General features: G+C 48.4%; 10 non-coding genes across 10 annotated transcripts; all 10 read left to right on the forward strand.

Moving 5' to 3' along the window:
- The first annotated feature begins 3342 nt into the window (after positions 1 to 3342).
- On the forward strand, positions 3343 to 3414 carry trnae-cuc. The gene has a single exon. It is a non-coding gene; the product is annotated as a tRNA-Glu (tRNA).
- Positions 3415 to 3993: 579 nt separating this feature from the next.
- trnas-aga lies at positions 3994 to 4075 on the forward strand. Its single transcript has one exon. It is a non-coding gene; the product is annotated as a tRNA-Ser (tRNA).
- A 3564-nt stretch (positions 4076 to 7639) lies between these two features.
- On the forward strand, positions 7640 to 7711 carry trnae-cuc. The gene has a single exon. It is a non-coding gene; the product is annotated as a tRNA-Glu (tRNA).
- A 580-nt stretch (positions 7712 to 8291) lies between these two features.
- Positions 8292 to 8373, forward strand: trnas-aga. Its single transcript has one exon. It is a non-coding gene; the product is annotated as a tRNA-Ser (tRNA).
- Positions 8374 to 11944: 3571 nt separating this feature from the next.
- Positions 11945 to 12016, forward strand: trnae-cuc. The gene has a single exon. It is a non-coding gene; the product is annotated as a tRNA-Glu (tRNA).
- A 580-nt stretch (positions 12017 to 12596) lies between these two features.
- On the forward strand, positions 12597 to 12678 carry trnas-aga. Its single transcript has one exon. It is a non-coding gene; the product is annotated as a tRNA-Ser (tRNA).
- A 2065-nt stretch (positions 12679 to 14743) lies between these two features.
- On the forward strand, positions 14744 to 14815 carry trnae-cuc. Its single transcript has one exon. It is a non-coding gene; the product is annotated as a tRNA-Glu (tRNA).
- Positions 14816 to 15395: 580 nt separating this feature from the next.
- Positions 15396 to 15477, forward strand: trnas-aga. Its single transcript has one exon. It is a non-coding gene; the product is annotated as a tRNA-Ser (tRNA).
- Positions 15478 to 19043: 3566 nt separating this feature from the next.
- Positions 19044 to 19115, forward strand: trnae-cuc. Its single transcript has one exon. It is a non-coding gene; the product is annotated as a tRNA-Glu (tRNA).
- Positions 19116 to 19695: 580 nt separating this feature from the next.
- Positions 19696 to 19776, forward strand: trnas-aga. Its single transcript has one exon. It is a non-coding gene; the product is annotated as a tRNA-Ser (tRNA).
- Positions 19777 to 21233: the final 1457 nt, after the last annotated feature.

Below are 21233 nucleotides of genomic sequence, written 5' to 3' on the forward strand. Positions count from 1 at the left end.
TGTTATTTCATCAAGCATGTTAGCTAAATCACGTAGTTAGCTATGTAACGTTAGCTTGCTAAAACTGTTCCTCGCTTCACACCGTCAGCACCACTGACGATACACCCAGAAAAACGGACAGAGAAGATATAGATGCCCTTCTTGAGGACATACTTGACGATGATTTCGATTCCCTTGCGCTATACGTGAGTAAATAACCTTAGCTACATCGCCATGCATTGTTGAATGCAGTTTTTTGTTGTTGTTTCTAACAGCATCTACTGTCCAGTAGTAGTAGCTAGCTAAAGTTAGCTGTCTGGATATCACACGGGTGTATTAGCTAGCTATAATGAGATAAAGATGAGGCTATGTTTGATTGTTTTTAGCCTGTTTCCAAATGAAAGGTTGCTATCATTTTTGTCCTTCTGCATTAGCTAACGTTACATTGCAAAAGGGCCGGCTAGCAACTTACCTTGGCTTACTGCATTCGCATAACAGGAAGTCTCCTTGTGGAGTGCAACAAGAGGCAGGTCGTTATTGCGTTGGACTAGTTAACTGCAAGGTTGCAAGAATGGATACCCGAGCTGACAAGGTGAAAATCTGTCGTTCTGCAACTTGGTCCTGGACTTCCTAACGGGCCGCCCCCAGGTGGTGAGGGTAGGAAACAACATCTCCACCCCGCTGATCCTCAACACTGGGGCCCCACAAGGGTGTGCTCTCTGCCCTCTCCTGTACTCCCTGTTCATTAACATTGCTAACCATGTGTATGTGACAAATCAAATTTGATTTGATTTGTTGACCAAAGTCGACACTCTCATTGACCTCTATCTTTTTTTTTCGTAAGGGCCGCCCATCAAGGTTCGTTTTGACATTTGCCTTCCATTTTTCTAGAACAGGGCTCCGGGCAGCCGAGCGGAAATGGAGGAAAACTCGCCTCCCTGCGGACCTGGCATCCTTTCACTCCCTCCTCTCTACATTTTCCTCCTCTGTCCCTGCTGCTAAAGCCATTTTCTACCACTCTAAATTCCAAGCATCTGCCTCTAACCCTAGGAAGCTCTTTGCTACCTTCTCCTCCCTCCTGAATCCCCCCCCTCCTCCCTCTCTGCAGATGACTTCGTCAACCATTTTGAAAAGAAGGTCGACGACATCCGATCCTCGTTTGCTAAGTCAAACGGCACCGCTGGTTCTGCTCACACTGCCCTACCCTGTGCTCTGACCTCTTTCTCCCCTCTCTCTCCAGATGAAATCTCGCGTCTTGTGACGGCCGGCCGCCCAACAACCTGCCCGCTTGACCCTATCCCCTCGTCTCTTCTCCAGACCATTTCCGGAGACCTTCTCCCTTACCTCACCTCGCTCATCAACTCATCCCTGACCGTTGGCTACGTCCCTTCCGTCTTCAAGAGAGCGAGAGTTGCACCCCTTCTGAAAAAACCTACACTCGATCCCTCCGATGTCAACAACTACAGACCAGTATCCCTTCTTTCTTTTCTCTCCAAAACTCTTGAACGTGCCGTCCTTGGCCAGCTCTCCCGCTATCTCTCTCTGAATGACCTTCTTGATCCAAATCAGTCAGGTTTCAAGACTAGTCATTCAACTGAGACTGCTCTTCTCTGTATCACGGAGGCGCTCCGCACTGCTAAAGCTAACTCTCTCTCCTCTGCTCTCATCCTTCTAGACCTATCGGCTGCCTTCGATACTGTGAACCATCAGATCCTCCTCTCCACCCTCTCCGAGTTGGGCATCTCCGGCGCGGCCCACGCTTGGATTGCGTCCTACCTGACAGGTCGCTCCTACCAGGTGGCGTGGCGAGAATCTGTCTCCTCACCACGCGCTCTCACCACTGGTGTCCCCCAGGGCTCTGTTCTAGGTCCTCTCCTATTCTCGCTATACACCAAGTCACTTGGCTCTGTCATAACCTCACATGGTCTCTCCTATCATTGCTATGCAGACGACACACAATTAATCTTCTCCTTTCCCCCTTCTGATGACCGGGTGGCGAATCACATCTCTGCATGTCTGGCAGACATATCAGTGTGGATGACGGATCACCACCTCAAGCTGAACCTCGGCAAGACGGAGCTGCTCTTCCTCCCGGGGAAGGACTGCCCGTTCCATGATCTCGCCATCACGGTTGACAACTCCATTGTGTCCTCCTCCCAGAGCGCTAAGAACCTTGGCGTGATCCTGGACAACACCCTGTCGTTCTCAACTAACATCAAGGCGGTGGCCCGTTCCTGTAGGTTCATGCCCTACAACATCCGCAGAGTACGACCCTGCCTCACACAGGAAGCGGCGCAGGTCCTAATCCAGGCACTTGTCATCTCCCGTCTGGATTACTGCAACTCACTGTTGGCTGGGATCCCTGCCTGTGCCATTAAACCCCTACAACTCATCCAGAACGCCGCAGCCCGTCTGGTGTTCAACCTTCCCAAGTTCTCTCACGTCACCCCGCTCCTCCGCTCTCTCCACTGGCTTCCAGTTGAAGCTCGCATCCGCTACAAGACCATGGTGCTTGCCTACGGAGCTGTGAGGGGAACGGCACCTCAGTACCTCCAGGCTCTGATCAGGCCCTACACCCAAACAAGGGCACTGCGTTCATCCACCTCTGGCCTGCTCGCCTCCCTACCACTGAGGAAGTACAGTTCCCGCTCAGCCCAGTCAAAACTGTTCGCTGCTCTGGCCCCCCAATGGTGGAACAAACTCCCTCACGACGCCAGGACAGCGGAGTCAATCACCACCTTCCGGAGACACCTGAAACCCCACCTCTTTAAGGAATACCTTGGATAGGATAAGTAATCCTTCTCACCCCCCTTTTAAGATTTAGATGCACTATTGTAAAGTGACTGTTCTACTGGATGTCATAAGGTGAATGCACCAATTTGTAAGTCGCTCTGGATAAGAGCGTCTGCTAAATGACTTAAATGTAAATGTACATTTTTCCAGTTTGCCTACACAGCAGGATTATGAAGGATGCTGAAAACACAAGGTCAATATGCGGCAAGGAGATGTGAAGAAAATTCTTTACCTGGAAGTACAAGTGTCTCCTGGCAGCACCTGTAGGAGAGCAGAACCAGGAGGGGCAGGTTCACCTCAGAGTGACAGGTGACTGTGTTATATTCTCATTGTGTGCTTGTTTTAGTATGTAAACAAACTGTATACTGCATGTGGATGTTTTAAATTGGACCCCCAGAGAGTTCCTCTGTGCTGATATATACTCTTTTAAAGTTTCCAGTGTTGCTCAAGGATTTGTGTATTATTTTTTCATTTGCAGGTTGCCTGTACAATAAGTCCACAGACCAATCAGAAAACAATACCATCCTAGTTCTTTCCATTGTGGACCTTCGACATGAGCTAACCAACTGGTCCCTGGTGGTCTAGTGGTTAGGATTCGGCGCTCTCACCGCCGCGGCCCGGGTTCGATTCCCGGTCAGGGAACATAATGTTTTTCTTTGCTCTGAACAGATTTTCTCTGTACGAACAGTTTTCACCAATGTTCTCTTCATAATACTATGATAATGTTAAATCAGTGTAGGCTGCTGGGGGGAGGACGGCTCATAGACGAAAAACCAGATTGCATACCAGAGAGAATACTATAGACATCAAGAAAGCCAGTCAATTGATTATTGACAAGTTTTCCAACACTTTTGATGAACGAGGAAAAATAGAAATAGGCCTATAACAGTTAGGATCAGCTTGATCTCCCCTTTGGCGATATACCACAATCCCCCGAGGTGCCTTATTGCTATTTTTATTTATTTATTATTTAACTAGGCAAATCAGTTAAGAACAAGTTCGTATTTTCAATGAAGGCCGACACCTGCCAAACCCGGATGACGCAGGGCCAATTGTGCGCTGCCCTCTGGGCCTATCAATCACTGCCGGTTGTGATACAGCCTGTAAAAAATGGTTACCAACGTAATTTGAGTTTTGCTAAAACATAATATCAGTCAGTGTCTGATATATTTGTAATTTTATGTTGGCTATTACCGGTTTCAGTTTTCAAACGTATCAGTAGTTGTCGTGGCCGAGTGGTTAAGGCGATGGACTAGAAATCCATTGGGATCTTCCCGCGCAGGTTCGAATCCTGCCGACAACGTGATATTTTTCTCCTGTGATTGGTAATGCCCAGGCGTTTACATTGTATCATAGATAGCCAGTATCTGTTATTGTATCACTACACATAAATCGCTAGCTCCACGGTATCAATCTTTACCAACTTGAAATTAGGTTACGCCTGTCAATCAAGCACTCCTGTTCATGACAACAGTCAATAACTAATTAGTTGCAAACGCCAGCCTTCCTAAAATGCATTGTTATTTCATCAAGCATGTTAGCTAAATCACGTAGTTAGCTATGTAACGTTAGCTTGCTAAAACTGTTCCTCGCTTCACACCGTCAGCACCACTGACGATACACCCAGAAAAACGGACAGAGAAGATATAGATGCCCTTCTTGAGGACATACTTGACGATGATTTCGATTCCCTTGCGCTATACGTGAGTAAATAACCTTAGCTACATCGCCATGCATTGTTGAATGCAGTTTTTTGTTGTTGTTTCTAACAGCATCTACTGTCCAGTAGTAGTAGCTAGCTAAAGTTAGCTGTCTGGATATCACACGGGTGTATTAGCTAGCTATAATGAGATAAAGATGAGGCTATGTTTGATTGTTTTTAGCCTGTTTCCAAATGAAAGGTTGCTATCATTTTTGTCCTTCTGCATTAGCTAACGTTACATTGCAAAAGGGCCGGCTAGCAACTTACCTTGGCTTACTGCATTCGCATAACAGGAAGTCTCCTTGTGGAGTGCAACAAGAGGCAGGTCGTTATTACGTTGGACTAGTTAACTGCAAGGTTGCAAGAATGGATACCCGAGCTGACAAGGTGAAAATCTGTCGTTCTGCAACTTGGTCCTGGACTTCCTAACGGGCCGCCCCAGGTGGTGAGGGTAGGAAACAACATCTCCACCCCGCTGATCCTCAACACTGGGGCCCCACAAGGGTGTGCTCTCTGCCCTCTCCTGTACTCCCTGTTCATTAACATTGCTAACCATGTGTATGTGACAAATCAAATTTGATTTGATTTGTTGACCAAAGTCGACACTCTCATTGACCTCTATCTTTTTTTTTTCGTAAGGGCCGCCCATCAAGGTTCGTTTTGACATTTGCCTTCCATTTTTCTAGAACAGGGCTCCGGGCAGCCGAGCGGAAATGGAGGAAAACTCGCCTCCCTGCGGACCTGGCATCCTTTCACTCCCTCCTCTCTACATTTTCCTCCCCTGTCCCTGCTGCTAAAGCCATTTTCTACCACTCTAAATTCCAAGCATCTGCCTCTAACCCTAGGAAGCTCTTTGCTACCTTCTCCTCCCTCCTGAATCCCCCCCTCCTCCCTCTCTGCAGATGACTTCGTCAACCATTTTGAAAAGAAGGTCGACGACATCCGATCCTCGTTTGCTAAGTCAAACGGCACCGCTGGTTCTGCTCACACTGCCCTACCCTGTGCTCTGACCTCTTTCTCCCCTCTCTCTCCAGATGAAATCTCGCGTCTTGTGACGGCCGGCCGCCCAACAACCTGCCCGCTTGACCCTATCCCCTCGTCTCTTCTCCAGACCATTTCCGGAGACCTTCTCCCTTACCTCACCTCGCTCATCAACTCATCCCTGACCGTTGGCTACGTCCCTTCCGTCTTCAAGAGAGCGAGAGTTGCACCCCTTCTGAAAAAACCTACACTCGATCCCTCCGATGTCAACAACTACAGACCAGTATCCCTTCTTTCTTTTCTCTCCAAAACTCTTGAACGTGCCGTCCTTGGCCAGCTCTCCCGCTATCTCTCTCTGAATGACCTTCTTGATCCAAATCAGTCAGGTTTCAAGACTAGTCATTCAACTGAGACTGCTCTTCTCTGTATCACGGAGGCGCTCCGCACTGCTAAAGCTAACTCTCTCTCCTCTGCTCTCATCCTTCTAGACCTATCGGCTGCCTTCGATACTGTGAACCATCAGATCCTCCTCTCCACCCTCTCCGAGTTGGGCATCTCCGGCGCGGCCCACGCTTGGATTGCGTCCTACCTGACAGGTCGCTCCTACCAGGTGGCGTGGCGAGAATCTGTCTCCTCACCACGCGCTCTCACCACTGGTGTCCCCAGGGCTCTGTTCTAGGTCCTCTCCTAATCTCGCTATACACCAAGTCACTTGGCTCTGTCATAACCTCACATGGTCTCTCCTATCATTGCTATGCAGACGACACACAATTAATCTTCTCCTTTCCCCCTTCTGATGACCGGGTGGCGAATCACATCTCTGCATGTCTGGCAGACATATCAGTGTGGATGACGGATCACCACCTCAAGCTGAACCTCGGCAAGACGGAGCTGCTCTTCCTCCCGGGGAAGGACTGCCCGTTCCATGATCTCGCCATCACGGTTGACAACTCCATTGTGTCCTCCTCCCAGAGCGCTAAGAACCTTGGCGTGATCCTGGACAACACCCTGTCGTTCTCAACTAACATCAAGGCGGTGGCCCGTTCCTGTAGGTTCATGCCCTACAACATCCGCAGAGTACGACCCTGCCTCACACAGGAAGCGGCGCAGGTCCTAATCCAGGCACTTGTCATCTCCCGTCTGGATTACTGCAACTCACTGTTGGCTGGGATCCCTGCCTGTGCCATTAAACCCCTACAACTCATCCAGAACGCCGCAGCCCGTCTGGTGTTCAACCTTCCCAAGTTCTCTCACGTCACCCCGCTCCTCCGCTCTCTCCACTGGCTTCCAGTTGAAGCTCGCATCCGCTACAAGACCATGGTGCTTGCCTACGGAGCTGTGAGGGGAACGGCACCTCAGTACCTCCAGGCTCTGATCAGGCCCTACACCCAAACAAGGGCACTGCGTTCATCCACCTCTGGCCTGCTCGCCTCCCTACCACTGAGGAAGTACAGTTCCCGCTCAGCCCAGTCAAAACTGTTCGCTGCTCTGGCCCCCCAATGGTGGAACAAACTCCCTCACGACGCCAGGACAGCGGAGTCAATCACCACCTTCCGGAGACACCTGAAACCCCACCTCTTTAAGGAATACCTTGGATAGGATAAGTAATCCTTCTCATCCCCCCCCCTTTAAGATTTAGATGCACTATTGTAAAGTGACTGTTCTACTGGATGTCATAAGGTGAATGCACCAATTTGTAAGTCGCTCTGGATAAGAGCGTCTGCTAAATGACTTAAATGTAAATGTAAATGTACATTTTTCCAGTTTGCCTACACAGCAGGATTATGAAGGATGCTGAAAACACAAGGTCAATATGCGGCAAGGAGATGTGAAGAAAATTCTTTACCTGGAAGTACAAGTGTCTCCTGGCAGCACCTGTAGGAGAGCAGAACCAGGAGGGGCAGGTTCACCTCAGAGTGACAGGTGACTGTGTTATATTCTCATTGTGTGCTTGTTTTAGTATGTAAACAAACTGTATACTGCATGTGGATGTTTTAAATTGGACCCCCAGAGAGTTCCTCTGTGCTGATATATACTCTTTTAAAGTTTCCAGTGTTGCTCAAGGATTTGTGTATTATTTTTTCATTTGCAGGTTGCCTGTACAATAAGTCCACAGACCAATCAGAAAACAATACCATCCTAGTTATTTCCATTGTGGACCTTCGACATGAGCTAACCAACTGGTCCCTGGTGGTCTAGTGGTTAGGATTCGGCGCTCTCACCGCCGCGGCCCGGGTTCGATTCCCGGTCAGGGAACATAATGTTTTTCTTTGCTCTGAACAGATTTTCTCTGTACGAACAGTTTTCACCAATGTTCTCTTCATAATACTATGATAATGTTAAATCAGTGTAGGCTGCTGGGGGGAGGACGGCTCATAGACGAAAAACCAGATTGCATACCAGAGAGAATACTATAGACATCAAGAAAGCCAGTCAATTGATTATTGACAAGTTTTCCAACACTTTTGATGAACGAGGAAAAATAGAAATAGGCCTATAACAGTTAGGATCAGCTTGATCTCCCCCTTTGGCGATATACCACAATCCCCCGAGGTGCCTTATTGCTATTTTTATTTATTTATTATTTAACTAGGCAAATCAGTTAAGAACAAGTTCGTATTTTCAATGAAGGCCGACACCTGCCAAACCCGGATGACGCAGGGCCAATTGTGCGCTGCCCTCTGGGCCTATCAATCACTGCCGGTTGTGATACAGCCTGTAAAAAATGGTTACCAACGTAATTTGAGTTTTGCTAAAACATAATATCAGTCAGTGTCTGATATATTTGTAATTTTATGTTGGCTATTACCGGTTTCAGTTTTCAAATGTATCAGTAGTTGTCGTGGCCGAGTGGTTAAGGCGATGGACTAGAAATCCATTGGGATCTTCCCGCGCAGGTTCGAATCCTGCCGACAACGTGATATTTTTCTCCTGTGATTGGTAATGCCCAGGCGTTTACATTGTATCATAGATAGCCAGTATCTGTTATTGTATCACTACACATAAATCGCTAGCTCCACGGTATCAATCTTTACCAACTTGAAATTAGGTTACGCCTGTCAATCAAGCACTCCTGTTCATGACAACAGTCAATAACTAATTAGTTGCAAACGCCAGCCTTCCTAAAATGCATTGTTATTTCATCAAGCATGTTAGCTAAATCACGTAGTTAGCTATGTAACGTTAGCTTGCTAAAACTGTTCCTCGCTTCACACCGTCAGCACCACTGACGATACACCCAGAAAAACGGACAGAGAAGATATAGATGCCCTTCTTGAGGACATACTTGACGATGATTTCGATTCCCTTGCGCTATACGTGAGTAAATAACCTTAGCTACATCGCCATGCATTGTTGAATGCAGTTTTTTGTTGTTGTTTCTAACAGCATCTACTGTCCAGTAGTAGTAGCTAGCTAAAGTTAGCTGTCTGGATATCACACGGGTGTATTAGCTAGCTATAATGAGATAAAGATGAGGCTATGTTTGATTGTTTTTAGCCTGTTTCCAAATGAAAGGTTGCTATCATTTTTGTCCTTCTGCATTAGCTAACGTTACATTGCAAAAGGCCGGCTAGCAACTTACCTTGGCTTACTGCATTCGCATAACAGGAAGTCTCCTTGTGGAGTGCAACAAGAGGCAGGTCGTTATTGCGTTGGACTAGTTAACTGCAAGGTTGCAAGAATGGATACCCGAGCTGACAAGGTGAAAATCTGTCGTTCTGCAACTTGGTCCTGGACTTCCTAACGGGCCGCCCCAGGTGGTGAGGGTAGGAAACAACATCTCCACCCCGCTGATCCTCAACACTGGGGCCCCACAAGGGTGTGCTCTCTGCCCTCTCCTGTACTCCCTGTTCATTAACATTGCTAACCATGTGTATGTGACAAATCAAATTTGATTTGATTTGTTGACCAAAGTCGACACTCTCATTGACCTCTATCTTTTTTTTTCGTAAGGGCCGCCCATCAAGGTTCGTTTTGACATTTGCCTTCCATTTTTCTAGAACAGGGCTCCGGGCAGCCGAGCGGAAATGGAGGAAAACTCGCCTCCCTGCGGACCTGGCATCCTTTCACTCCCTCCTCTCTACATTTTCCTCCTCTGTCTCTGCTGCTAAAGCCATTTTCTACCACTCTAAATTCCAAGCATCTGCCTCTAACCCTAGGAAGCTCTTTGCTATCTTCTCCTCCCTCCTGAATCCCCCCCTCCTCCCTCTCTGCAGATGACTTCGTCAACCATTTTGAAAAGAAGGTCGACGACATCCGATCCTCGTTTGCTAAGTCAAACGGCACCGCTGGTTCTGCTCACACTGCCCTACCCTGTGCTCTGACCTCTTTCTCCCCTCTCTCTCCAGATGAAATCTCGCGTCTTGTGACGGCCGGCCGCCCAACAACCTGCCCGCTTGACCCTATCCCCTCCTCTCTTCTCCAGACCATTTCCGGAGACCTTCTCCCTTACCTCACCTCGCTCATCAACTCATCCCTGACCGTTGGCTACGTCCCTTCCGTCTTCAAGAGAGCGAGAGTTGCACCCCTTCTGAAAAAACCTACACTCGATCCCTCCGATGTCAACAACTACAGACCAGTATCCCTTCTTTCTTTTCTCTCCAAAACTCTTGAACGTGCCGTCCTTGGCCAGCTCTCCCGCTATCTCTCTCTGAATGACCTTCTTGATCCAAATCAGTCAGGTTTCAAGACTAGTCATTCAACTGAGACTGCTCTTCTCTGTATCACGGAGGCGCTCCGCACTGCTAGAGCTAACTCTCTCTCCTCTGCTCTCATCCTTCTAGACCTATCGGCTGCCTTCGATACTGTGAACCATCAGATCCTCCTCTCCACCCTCTCCGAGTTGGGCATCTCCGGCGCGGCCCACGCTTGGATTGCGTCCTACCTGACAGGTCGCTCCTACCAGGTGGCGTGGCGAGAATCTGTCTCCTCACCACGCGCTCTCACCACTGGTGTCCCCAGGGCTCTGTTCTAGGTCCTCTCCTATTCTCGCTATACACCAAGTCACTTGGCTCTGTCATAACCTCACATGGTCTCTCCTATCATTGCTATGCAGACGACACACAATTAATCTTCTCCTTTCCCCCTTCTGATGACCGGGTGGCGAATCACATCTCTGCATGTCTGGCAGACATATCAGTGTGGATGACGGATCACCACCTCAAGCTGAACCTCGGCAAGACGGAGCTGCTCTTCCTCCCGGGGAAGGACTGCCCGTTCCATGATCTCGCCATCACGGTTGACAACTCCATTGTGTCCTCCTCCCAGAGCGCTAAGAACCTTGGCGTGATCCTGGACAACACCCTGTCGTTCTCAACTAACATCAAGGCGGTGGCCCGTTCCTGTAGGTTCATGCCCTACAACATCCGCAGAGTACGACCCTGCCTCACACAGGAAGCGGCGCAGGTCCTAATCCAGGCACTTGTCATCTCCCGTCTGGATTACTGCAAATCGCTGTTGGCTGGGGTCCCTGCCTGTGCCATTAAACCCCTACAACTCATCCAGAACGCCGCAGCCCGTCTGGTGTTCAACCTTCCCAAGTTCTCTCACGTCACCCCGCTCCTCCGCTCTCTCCACTGGCTTCCAGTTGAAGCTCGCATCCGCTACAAGACCATGGTGCTTGCCTACGGAGCTGTGAGGGGAACGGCACCTCAGTACCTCCAGGCTCTGATCAGGCCCTACACCCAAACAAGGGCACTGCGTTCATCCACCTCTGGCCTGCTCGCCTCCCTACCACTGAGGAAGTACAGTTCCCGCTCAGCCCAGTCAAAACTGTTCGCTGCTCTGGCCCCCCAATGGTGGAACAAACTCCCTCACGACGCCAGGACAGCGGAGTCAATCACCACCTTCCGGAGACACCTGAAACCCCACCTCTTTAAGGAATACCTTGGATAGGATAAGTAATCCTTCTCACCCCCCTTTAAGATTTAGATGCACTATTGTAAAGTGACTGTTCTACTGGATGTCATAAGGTGAATGCACCAATTTGTAAGTCGCTCTGGATAAGAGCGTCTGCTAAATGACTTAAATGTAAATGTAAATGTACATTTTTCCAGTTTGCCTACACAGCAGGATTATGAAGGATGCTGAAAACACAAGGTCAATATGCGGCAAGGAGATGTGAAGAAAATTCTTTACCTGGAAGTACAAGTGTCTCCTGGCAGCACCTGTAGGAGAGCAGAACCAGGAGGGGCAGGTTCACCTCAGAGTGACAGGTGATTGTGTTATGAGGCTATGCTATATTCTCATTGTGTGCTTGTTTTAGTATGTAAACAAACTGTATACTGCATGTGGATGTTTTAAATTGGACCCCCAGAGAGTTCCTCTGTGCTGATATATACTCTTTTAAAGTTTCCAGTGTTGCTCAAGGATTTGTGTATTATTTTTTCATTTGCAGGTTGCCTGTACAATAAGTCCACAGACCAATCAGAAAACAATACCATCCTAGTTATTTCCATTGTGGACCTTCGACATGAGCTAAACAACTGGTCCCTGGTGGTCTAGTGGTTAGGATTCGGCGCTCTCACCGCCGCGGCCCGGGTTCGATTCCCGGTCAGGGAACATAATGTTTTTCTTTGCTCTGAACAGATTTTCTCTGTACGAACAGTTTTCACCAATGTTCTCTTCATAATACTATGATAATGTTAAATCAGTGTAGGCTGCTGGGGGGAGGACGGCTCATAGACGAAAAACCAGATTGCATACCAGAGAGAATACTATAGACATCAAGAAAGCCAGTCAATTGATTATTGACAAGTTTTCCAACACTTTTGATGAACGAGGAAAAATAGAAATAGGCCTATAACAGTTAGGATCAGCTTGATCTCCCCCTTTGGCGATATACCACAATCCCCGAGGTACCTTATTGCTATTTTTATTTATTTATTATTTAACTAGGCAAATCAGTTAAGAACAAGTTCGTATTTTCAATGAAGGCCGACACCTGCCAAACCCGGATGACGCAGGGCCAATTGTGCGCTGCCCTCTGGGCCTATCAATCACTGCCGGTTGTGATACAGCCTGTAAAAAATGGTTACCAACGTAATTTGAGTTTTGCTAAAACATAGTATCAGTCAGTGTCTGATATATTTGTAATTTTATGTTGGCTATTACCGGTTTCAGGTTTTCAAACGTATCACTAGTTGTCGTGGCCGAGTGGTTAAGGCGATTGACTAGAAATCCATTGGGATCTTCCCGCGCAGGTTCGAATCCTGCCGACAATGTGATATTTTTCTCCTGTGATTGGTAATGCCCAGGCGTTTACATTGTATCATAGATAGCCAGTATCTGTTATTGTATCACTACACATAAATCGCTAGCTCCACGGTATCAATCTTTACCAACTTGAAATTAGGTTACGCCTGTCAATCAAGCACTCCTGTTCATGACAACAGTCAATAACTAATTAGTTGCAAACGCCAGCCTTCCTAAAATGCATTGTTATTTCATCAAGCATGTTAGCTAAATCACGTAGTTAGCTATGTAACGTTAGCTTGATCCAAATCAGTCAGGTTTCAAGACTAGTCATTCAACTGAGACTGCTCTTCTCTGTATCACGGAGGCGCTCCGCACTGCTAAAGCTAACTCTCTCTCCTCTGCTCTCATCCTTCTAGACCTATCGGCTGCCTTCGATACTGTGAACCATCAGATCCTCCTCTCCACCCTCTCCGAGTTGGGCATCTCCGGCGCGGCCCACGCTTGGATTGCGTCCTACCTGACAGGTCGCTCCTACCAGGTGGCGTGGCGAGAATCTGTCTCCTCACCACGCGCTCTCACCACTGGCGTCCCCAGGGCTCTGTTCTAGGTCCTCTCCTATTCTCGCTATACACCAAGTCACTTGGCTCTGTCATAACCTCACATGGTCTCTCCTATCATTGCTATGCAGACGACACACAATTAATCTTCTCCTTTCCCCCTTCTGATGACCGGGTGGCGAATCGCATCTCTGCATGTCTGGGATGACGGATCACCACCTCAAGCTGAACCTCGGCAAGACGGAGCTGCTCTTCCTCCCGGGGAAGGACTGCCCGTTCCATGATCTCGCCATCACGGTTGACAACTCCATTGTGTCCTCCTCCCAGAGCGCTAAGAACCTTGGCGTGATCCTGGACAACACCCTGTCGTTCTCAACTAACATCAAGGCGGTGGCCCGTTCCTGTAGGTTCATGCCCTACAACATCCGCAGAGTACGACCCTGCCTCACACAGGAAGCGGCGCAGGTCCTAATCCAGGCACTTGTCATCTCCCGTCTGGATTACTGCAAATCGCTGTTGGCTGGGGTCCCTGCCTGTGCCATTAAACCCCTACAACTCATCCAGAACGCCGCAGCCCGTCTGGTGTTCAACCTTCCCAAGTTCTCTCACGTCACCCCGCTCCTCCGCTCTCTCCACTGGCTTCCAGTTGAAGCTCGCATCCGCTACAAGACCATGGTGCTTGCCTACGGAGCTGTGAGGGGAACGGCACCTCAGTACCTCCAGGCTCTGATCAGGCCCTACACCCAAACAAGGGCACTGCGTTCATCCACCTCTGGCCTGCTCGCCTCCCTACCACTGAGGAAGTACAGTTCCCGCTCAGCCCAGTCAAAACTGTTCGCTGCTCTGGCCCCCAATGGTGGAACAAACTCCCTCACGACGCCAGGACAGCGGAGTCAATCACCACCTTCCGGAGACACCTGAAACCCCACCTCTTTAAGGAATACCTTGGATAGGATAAGTAATCCTTCTCACCCCCCTTTAAGATTTAGATGCACTATTGTAAAGTGACTGTTCTACTGGATGTCATAAGGTGAATGCACCAATTTGTAAGTCGCTCTGGATAAGAGCGTCTGCTAAATGACTTAAATGTAAATGTAAATGTACATTTTTCCAGTTTGCCTACACAGCAGGATTATGAAGGATGCTGAAAACACAAGGTCAATATGCGGCAAGGAGATGTGAAGAAAATTCTTTACCTGGAAGTACAAGTGTCTCCTGGCAGCACCTGTAGGAGAGCAGAACCAGGAGGGGCAGGTTCACCTCAGAGTGACAGGTGATTGTGTTATATTCTCATTGTGTGCTTGTTTTAGTATGTAAACAAACTGTATACTGCATGTGGATGTTTTAAATTGGACCCCCAGAGAGTTCCTCTGTGCTGATATATACTCTTTTAAAGTTTCCAGTGTTGCTCAAGGATTTGTGTATTATTTTTTCATTTGCAGGTTGCCTGTACAATAAGTCCACAGACCAATCAGAAAACAATACCATCCTAGTTATTTCCATTGTGGACCTTCGACATGAGCGAAACAACTGGTCCCTGGTGGTCTAGTGGTTAGGATTCGGCGCTCTCACCGCCGCGGCCCGGGTTCGATTCCCGGTCAGGGAACATAATGTTTTTCTTTGCTCTGAACAGATTTTCTCTGTACGAACAGTTTTCACCAATGTTCTCTTCATAATACTATGATAATGTTAAATCAGTGTAGGCTGCTGGGGGGAGGACGGCTCATAGACGAAAAACCAGATTGCATACCAGAGAGAATACTATAGACATCAAGAAAGCCAGTCAATTGATTATTGACAAGTTTTCCAACACTTTTGATGAACGAGGAAAAATAGAAATAGGCCTATAACAGTTAGGATCAGCTTGATCTCCCCTTTGGCGATATACCACAATCCCCCGAGGTACCTTATTGCTATTTTTATTTATTTATTATTTAACTAGGCAAATCAGTTAAGAACAAGTTCGTATTTTCAATGAAGGCCGACACCTGCCAAACCCGGATGACGCAGGGCCAATTGTGCGCTGCCCTCTGGGCCTATCAATCACTGCCGGTTGTGATACAGCCTGTAAAAAATGGTTACCAACGTAATTTGAGTTTTGCTAAAACATAGTATCAGTCAGTGTCTGATATATTTGTAATTTTATGTTGGCTATTACCGGTTTCAGGTTTTCAAACGTATCACTAGTTGTCGTGGCCGAGTGGTTAAGGCGATTGACTAGAAATCCATTGGGATCTTCCCGCGCAGGTTCGAATCCTGCCGACAATGTGATATTTTTCTCCTGTGATTGGTAATGCCCAGGCGTTTACATTGTATCATAGATAGCCAGTATCTGTTATTGTATCACTACACATAAATCGCTAGCTCCACGGTATCAATCTTTACCAACTTGAAATTAGGTTACGCCTGTCAATCAAGCACTCCTGTTCATGACAACAGTCAATAACTAATTAGTTGCAAACGCCAGCCTTCCTAAAATGCATTGTTATTTCATCAAGCATGTTAGCTAAATCACGTAGTTAGCTATGTAACGTTAGCTTGCTAAAACTGTTCCTCGCTTCACACCGTCAGCACCACTGACGATACACCCAGAAAAACGGACAGAGAAGATATAGATGCCCTTCTTGAGGACATACTTGACGATGATTTCGATTCCCTTGCGCTATACGTGAGTAAATAACCTTAGCTACATCGCCATGCATTGTTGAATGCAGTTTTTTGTTGTTGTTTCTAACAGCATCTACTGTCCAGTAGTAGTAGCTAGCTAAAGTTAGCTGTCTGGATATCACACGGGTGTATTAGCTAGCTATAATGAGATAAAGATGAGGCTATGTTTGATTGTTTTTAGCCTGTTTCCAAATGAAAGGTTGCTATCATTTTTGTCCTTCTGCATTAGCTAACGTTACATTGCAAAAGGGCCGGCTAGCAACTTACCTTGGCTTACTGCATTCGCATAACAGGAAGTCTCCTTGTGGAGTGCAACAAGAGGCAGGTCGTTATTACGTTGGACTAGTTAACTGCAAGGTTGCAAGAATGGATACCCGAGCTGACAAGGTGAAAATCTGTCGTTCTGCAACTTGGTCCTGGACTTCCTAACGGGCCGCCCCCAGGTGGTGAGGGTAGGAAACAACATCTCCACCCCGCTGATCCTCAACACTGGGGCCCCACAAGGGTGTGCTCTCTGCCCTCTCCTGTACTCCCTGTTCATTAACATTGCTAACCATGTGTATGTGACAAATCAAATTTGATTTGATTTGTTGACCAAAGTCGACACTCTCATTGACCTCTATCTTTTTTTTTTTTTTCGTAAGGGCCGCCCATCAAGGTTCGTTTTGACATTTGCCTTCCATTTTTCTAGAACAGGGCTCCGGGCAGCCGAGCGGAAATGGAGGAAAACTCGCCTCCCTGCGGACCTGGCATCCTTTCACTCCCTCCTCTCTACATTTTCCTCCCCTGTCCCTGCTGCTAAAGCCATTTTCTACCACTCTAAATTCCAAGCATCTGCCTCTAACCCTAGGAAGCTCTTTGCTACCTTCTCCTCCCTCCTGAATCCCCCCTCCTCCCTCTCTGCAGATGACTTCGTCAACCATTTTGAAAAGAAGGTCGACGACATCCGATCCTCGTTTGCTAAGTCAAACGGCACCGCTGGTTCTGCTCACACTGCCCTACCCTGTGCTCTGACCTCTTTCTCCCCTCTCTCTCCAGATGAAATCTCGCGTCTTGTGACAGCCGGCCGCCCAACAACCTGCCCGCTTGACCCTATCCCCTCGTCTCTTCTCCAGACCATTTCCGGAGACCTTCTCCCTTACCTCACCTCGCTCATCAACTCATCCCTGACCGTTGGCTACGTCCCTTCCGTCTTCAAGAGAGCGAGAGTTGCACCCCTTCTGAAAAAACCTACACTCGATCCCTCCGATGTCAACAACTACAGACCAGTATCCCTTCTTTCTTTTCTCTCCAAAACTCTTGAACGTGCCGTCCTTGGCCAGCTCTCCCGCTATCTCTCTCTGAATGACCTTCTTGATCCAAATCAGTCAGGTTTCAAGACTAGTCATTCAACTGAGACTGCTCTTCTCTGTATCACGGAGGCGCTCCGCACTGCTAAAGCTAACTCTCTCTCCTCTGCTCTCATCCTTCTAGACCTATCGGCTGCCTTCGATACTGTGAACCATCAGATCCTCCTCTCCACCCTCTCCGAGTTGGGCATCTCCGGCGCGGCCCACGCTTGGATTGCGTCCTACCTGACAGGTCGCTCCTACCAGGTGGCGTGGCGAGAATCTGTCTCCTCACCACGCGCTCTCACCACTGGTGTCCCCCAGGGCTCTGTTCTAGGTCCTCTCCTAATCTCGCTATACACCAAGTCACTTGGCTCTGTCATAACCTCACATGGTCTCTCCTATCATTGCTATGCAGACGACACACAATTAATCTTCTCCTTTCCCCCTTCTGATGACCGGGTGGCGAATCACATCTCTGCATGTCTGGCAGACATATCAGTGTGGATGACGGATCACCACCTCAAGCTGAACCTCGGCAAGACGGAGCTGCTCTTCCTCCCGGGGAAGGACTGCCCGTTCCATGATCTCGCCATCACGGTTGACAACTCCATTGTGTCCTCCTCCCAGAGCGCTAAGAACCTTGGCGTGATCCTGGACAACACCCTGTCGTTCTCAACTAACATCAAGGCGGTGGCCCGTTCCTGTAGGTTCATGCCCTACAACATCCGCAGAGTACGACCCTGCCTCACACAGGAAGCGGCGCAGGTCCTAATCCAGGCACTTGTCATCTCCCGTCTGGATTACTGCAACTCACTGTTGGCTGGGATCCCTGCCTGTGCCATTAAACCCCTACAACTCATCCAGAACGCCGCAGCCCGTCTGGTGTTCAACCTTCCCAAGTTCTCTCACGTCACCCCGCTCCTCCGCTCTCTCCACTGGCTTCCAGTTGAAGCTCGCATCCGCTACAAGACCATGGTGCTTGCCTACGGAGCTGTGAGGGGAACGGCACCTCAGTACCTCCAGGCTCTGATCAGGCCCTACACCCAAACAAGGGCACTGCGTTCATCCACCTCTGGCCTGCTCGCCTCCCTACCACTGAGGAAGTACAGTTCCCGCTCAGCCCAGTCAAAACTGTTCGCTGCTCTGGCCCCCCAATGGTGGAACAAACTCCCTCACGACGCCAGGACAGCGGAGTCAATCACCACCTTCCGGAGACACCTGAAACCCCACCTCTTTAAGGAATACCTTGGATAGGATAAGTAATCCTTCTCATCCCCCCTTTAAGATTTAGATGCACTATTGTAAAGTGACTGTTCTACTGGATGTCATAAGGTGAATGCACCAATTTGTAAGTCGCTCTGGATAAGAGCGTCTGCTAAATGACTTAAATGTAAATGTAAATGTACATTTTTCCAGTTTGCCTACACAGCAGGATTATGAAGGATGCTGAAAACACAAGGTCAATATGCGGCAAGGAGATGTGAAGAAAATTCTTTACCTGGAAGTACAAGTGTCTCCTGGCAGCACCTGTAGGAGAGCAGAACCAGGAGGGGCAGGTTCACCTCAGAGTGACAGGTGATTGTGTTATATTCTCATTGTGTGCTTGTTTTAGTATGTAAACAAACTGTATACTGCATGTGGATGTTTTAAATTGGACCCCCAGAGAGTTCCTCTGTGCTGATATATACTCTTTTAAAGTTTCCAGTGTTGCTCAAGGATTTGTGTATTATTTTTTCATTTGCAGGTTGCCTGTACAATAAGTCCACAGACCAATCAGAAAACAATACCATCCTAGTTATTTCCATTGTGGACCTTCGACATGAGCTAAACAACTGGTCCCTGGTGGTCTAGTGGTTAGGATTCGGCGCTCTCACCGCCGCGGCCCGGGTTCGATTCCCGGTCAGGGAACATAATGTTTTTCTTTGCTCTGAACAGATTTTCTCTGTACGAACAGTTTTCACCAATGTTCTCTTCATAATACTATGATAATGTTAAATCAGTGTAGGCTGCTGGGGGGAGGACGGCTCATAGACGAAAAACCAGATTGCATACCAGAGAGAATACTATAGACATCAAGAAAGCCAGTCAATTGATTATTGACAAGTTTTCCAACACTTTTGATGAACGAGGAAAAATAGAAATAGGCCTATAACAGTTAGGATCAGCTTGATCTCCCCCTTTGGCGATATACCACAATCCCCGAGGTGCCTTATTGCTATTTTTATTTATTTATTATTTAACTAGGCAAATCAGTTAAGAACAAGTTCGTATTTTCAATGAAGGCCGACACCTGCCAAACCCGGATGACGCAGGGCCAATTGTGCGCTGCCCTCTGGGCCTATCAATCACTGCCGGTTGTGATACAGCCTGTAAAAAATGGTTACCAACGTAATTTGAGTTTTGCTAAAACATAGTATCAGTCAGTGTCTGATATATTTGTAATTTTATGTTGGCTATTACCGGTTTCAGGTTTTCAAACGTATCACTAGTTGTCGTGGCGAGTGGTTAAGGCGATTGACTAGAAATCCATTGGGATCTTCCCGCGCAGGTTCGAATCCTGCCGACAATGTGATATTTTTCTCCTGTGATTGGTAATGCCCAGGCGTTTACATTGTATCATAGATAGCCAGTATCTGTTATTGTATCACTACACATAAATCGCTAGCTCCACGGTATCAATCTTTACCAACTTGAAATTAGGTTACGCCTGTCAATCAAGCACTCCTGTTCATGACAACAGTCAATAACTAATTAGTTGCAAACGCCAGCCTTCCTAAAATGCATTGTTATTTCATCAAGCATGTTAGCTAAATCACGTAGTTAGCTATGTAACGTTAGCTTGATCCAAATCAGTCAGGTTTCAAGACTAGTCATTCAACTGAGACTGCTCTTCTCTGTATCACGGAGGCGCTCCGCACTGCTAAAGCTAACTCTCTCTCCTCTGCTCTCATCCTTCTAGACCTATCGGCTGCCTTCGATACTGTGAACCATCAGATCCTCCTCTCCACCCTCTCCGAGTTGGGCATCTCCGGCGCGGCCCACGCTTGGATTGCGTCCTACCTGACAGGTCGCTCCTACCAGGTGGCGTGGCGAGAATCTGTCTCCTCACCACGCGCTCTCACCACTGGCGTCCCCCAGGGCTCTGTTCTAGGTCCTCTCCTATTCTCGCTATACACCAAGTCACTTGGCTCTGTCATAACCTCACATGGTCTCTCCTATCATTGCTATGCAGACGACACACAATTAATCTTCTCCTTTCCCCCTTCTGATGACCGGGTGGCGAATCGCATCTCTGCATGTCTGGGATGACGGATCACCACCTCAAGCTGAACCTCGGCAAGACGGAGCTGCTCTTCCTCCCGGGGAAGGACTGCCCGTTCCATGATCTCGCCATCACGGTTGACAACTCCATTGTGTCCTCCTCCCAGAGCGCTAAGAACCTTGGCGTGATCCTGGACAACACCCTGTCGTTCTCAACTAACATCAAGGCGGTGGCCCGTTCCTGTAGGTTCATGCCCTACAACATCCGCAGAGTACGACCCTGCCTCACACAGGAAGCGGCGCAGGTCCTAATCCAGGCACTTGTCATCTCCCGTCTGGATTACTGCAAATCGCTGTTGGCTGGGGTCCCTGCCTGTGCCATTAAACCCCTACAACTCATCCAGAACGCCGCAGCCCGTCTGGTGTTCAACCTTCCCAAGTTCTCTCACGTCACCCCGCTCCTCCGCTCTCTCCACTGGCTTCCAGTTGAAGCTCGCATCCGCTACAAGACCATGGTGCTTGCCTACGGAGCTGTGAGGGGAACGGCACCTCAGTACCTCCAGGCTCTGATCAGGCCCTACACCCAAACAAGGGCACTGCGTTCATCCACCTCTGGCCTGCTCGCCTCCCTACCACTGAGGAAGTACAGTTCCCGCTCAGCCCAGTCAAAACTGTTCGCTGCTCTGGCCCCCAATGGTGGAACAAACTCCCTCACGACGCCAGGACAGCGGAGTCAATCACCACCTTCCGGAGACACCTGAAACC

This window comes from Oncorhynchus gorbuscha, linkage group LG15, assembly GCF_021184085.1.
Source record: "Oncorhynchus gorbuscha isolate QuinsamMale2020 ecotype Even-year linkage group LG15, OgorEven_v1.0, whole genome shotgun sequence".
Lineage (NCBI taxonomy): Eukaryota > Metazoa > Chordata > Actinopteri > Salmoniformes > Salmonidae > Oncorhynchus > Oncorhynchus gorbuscha.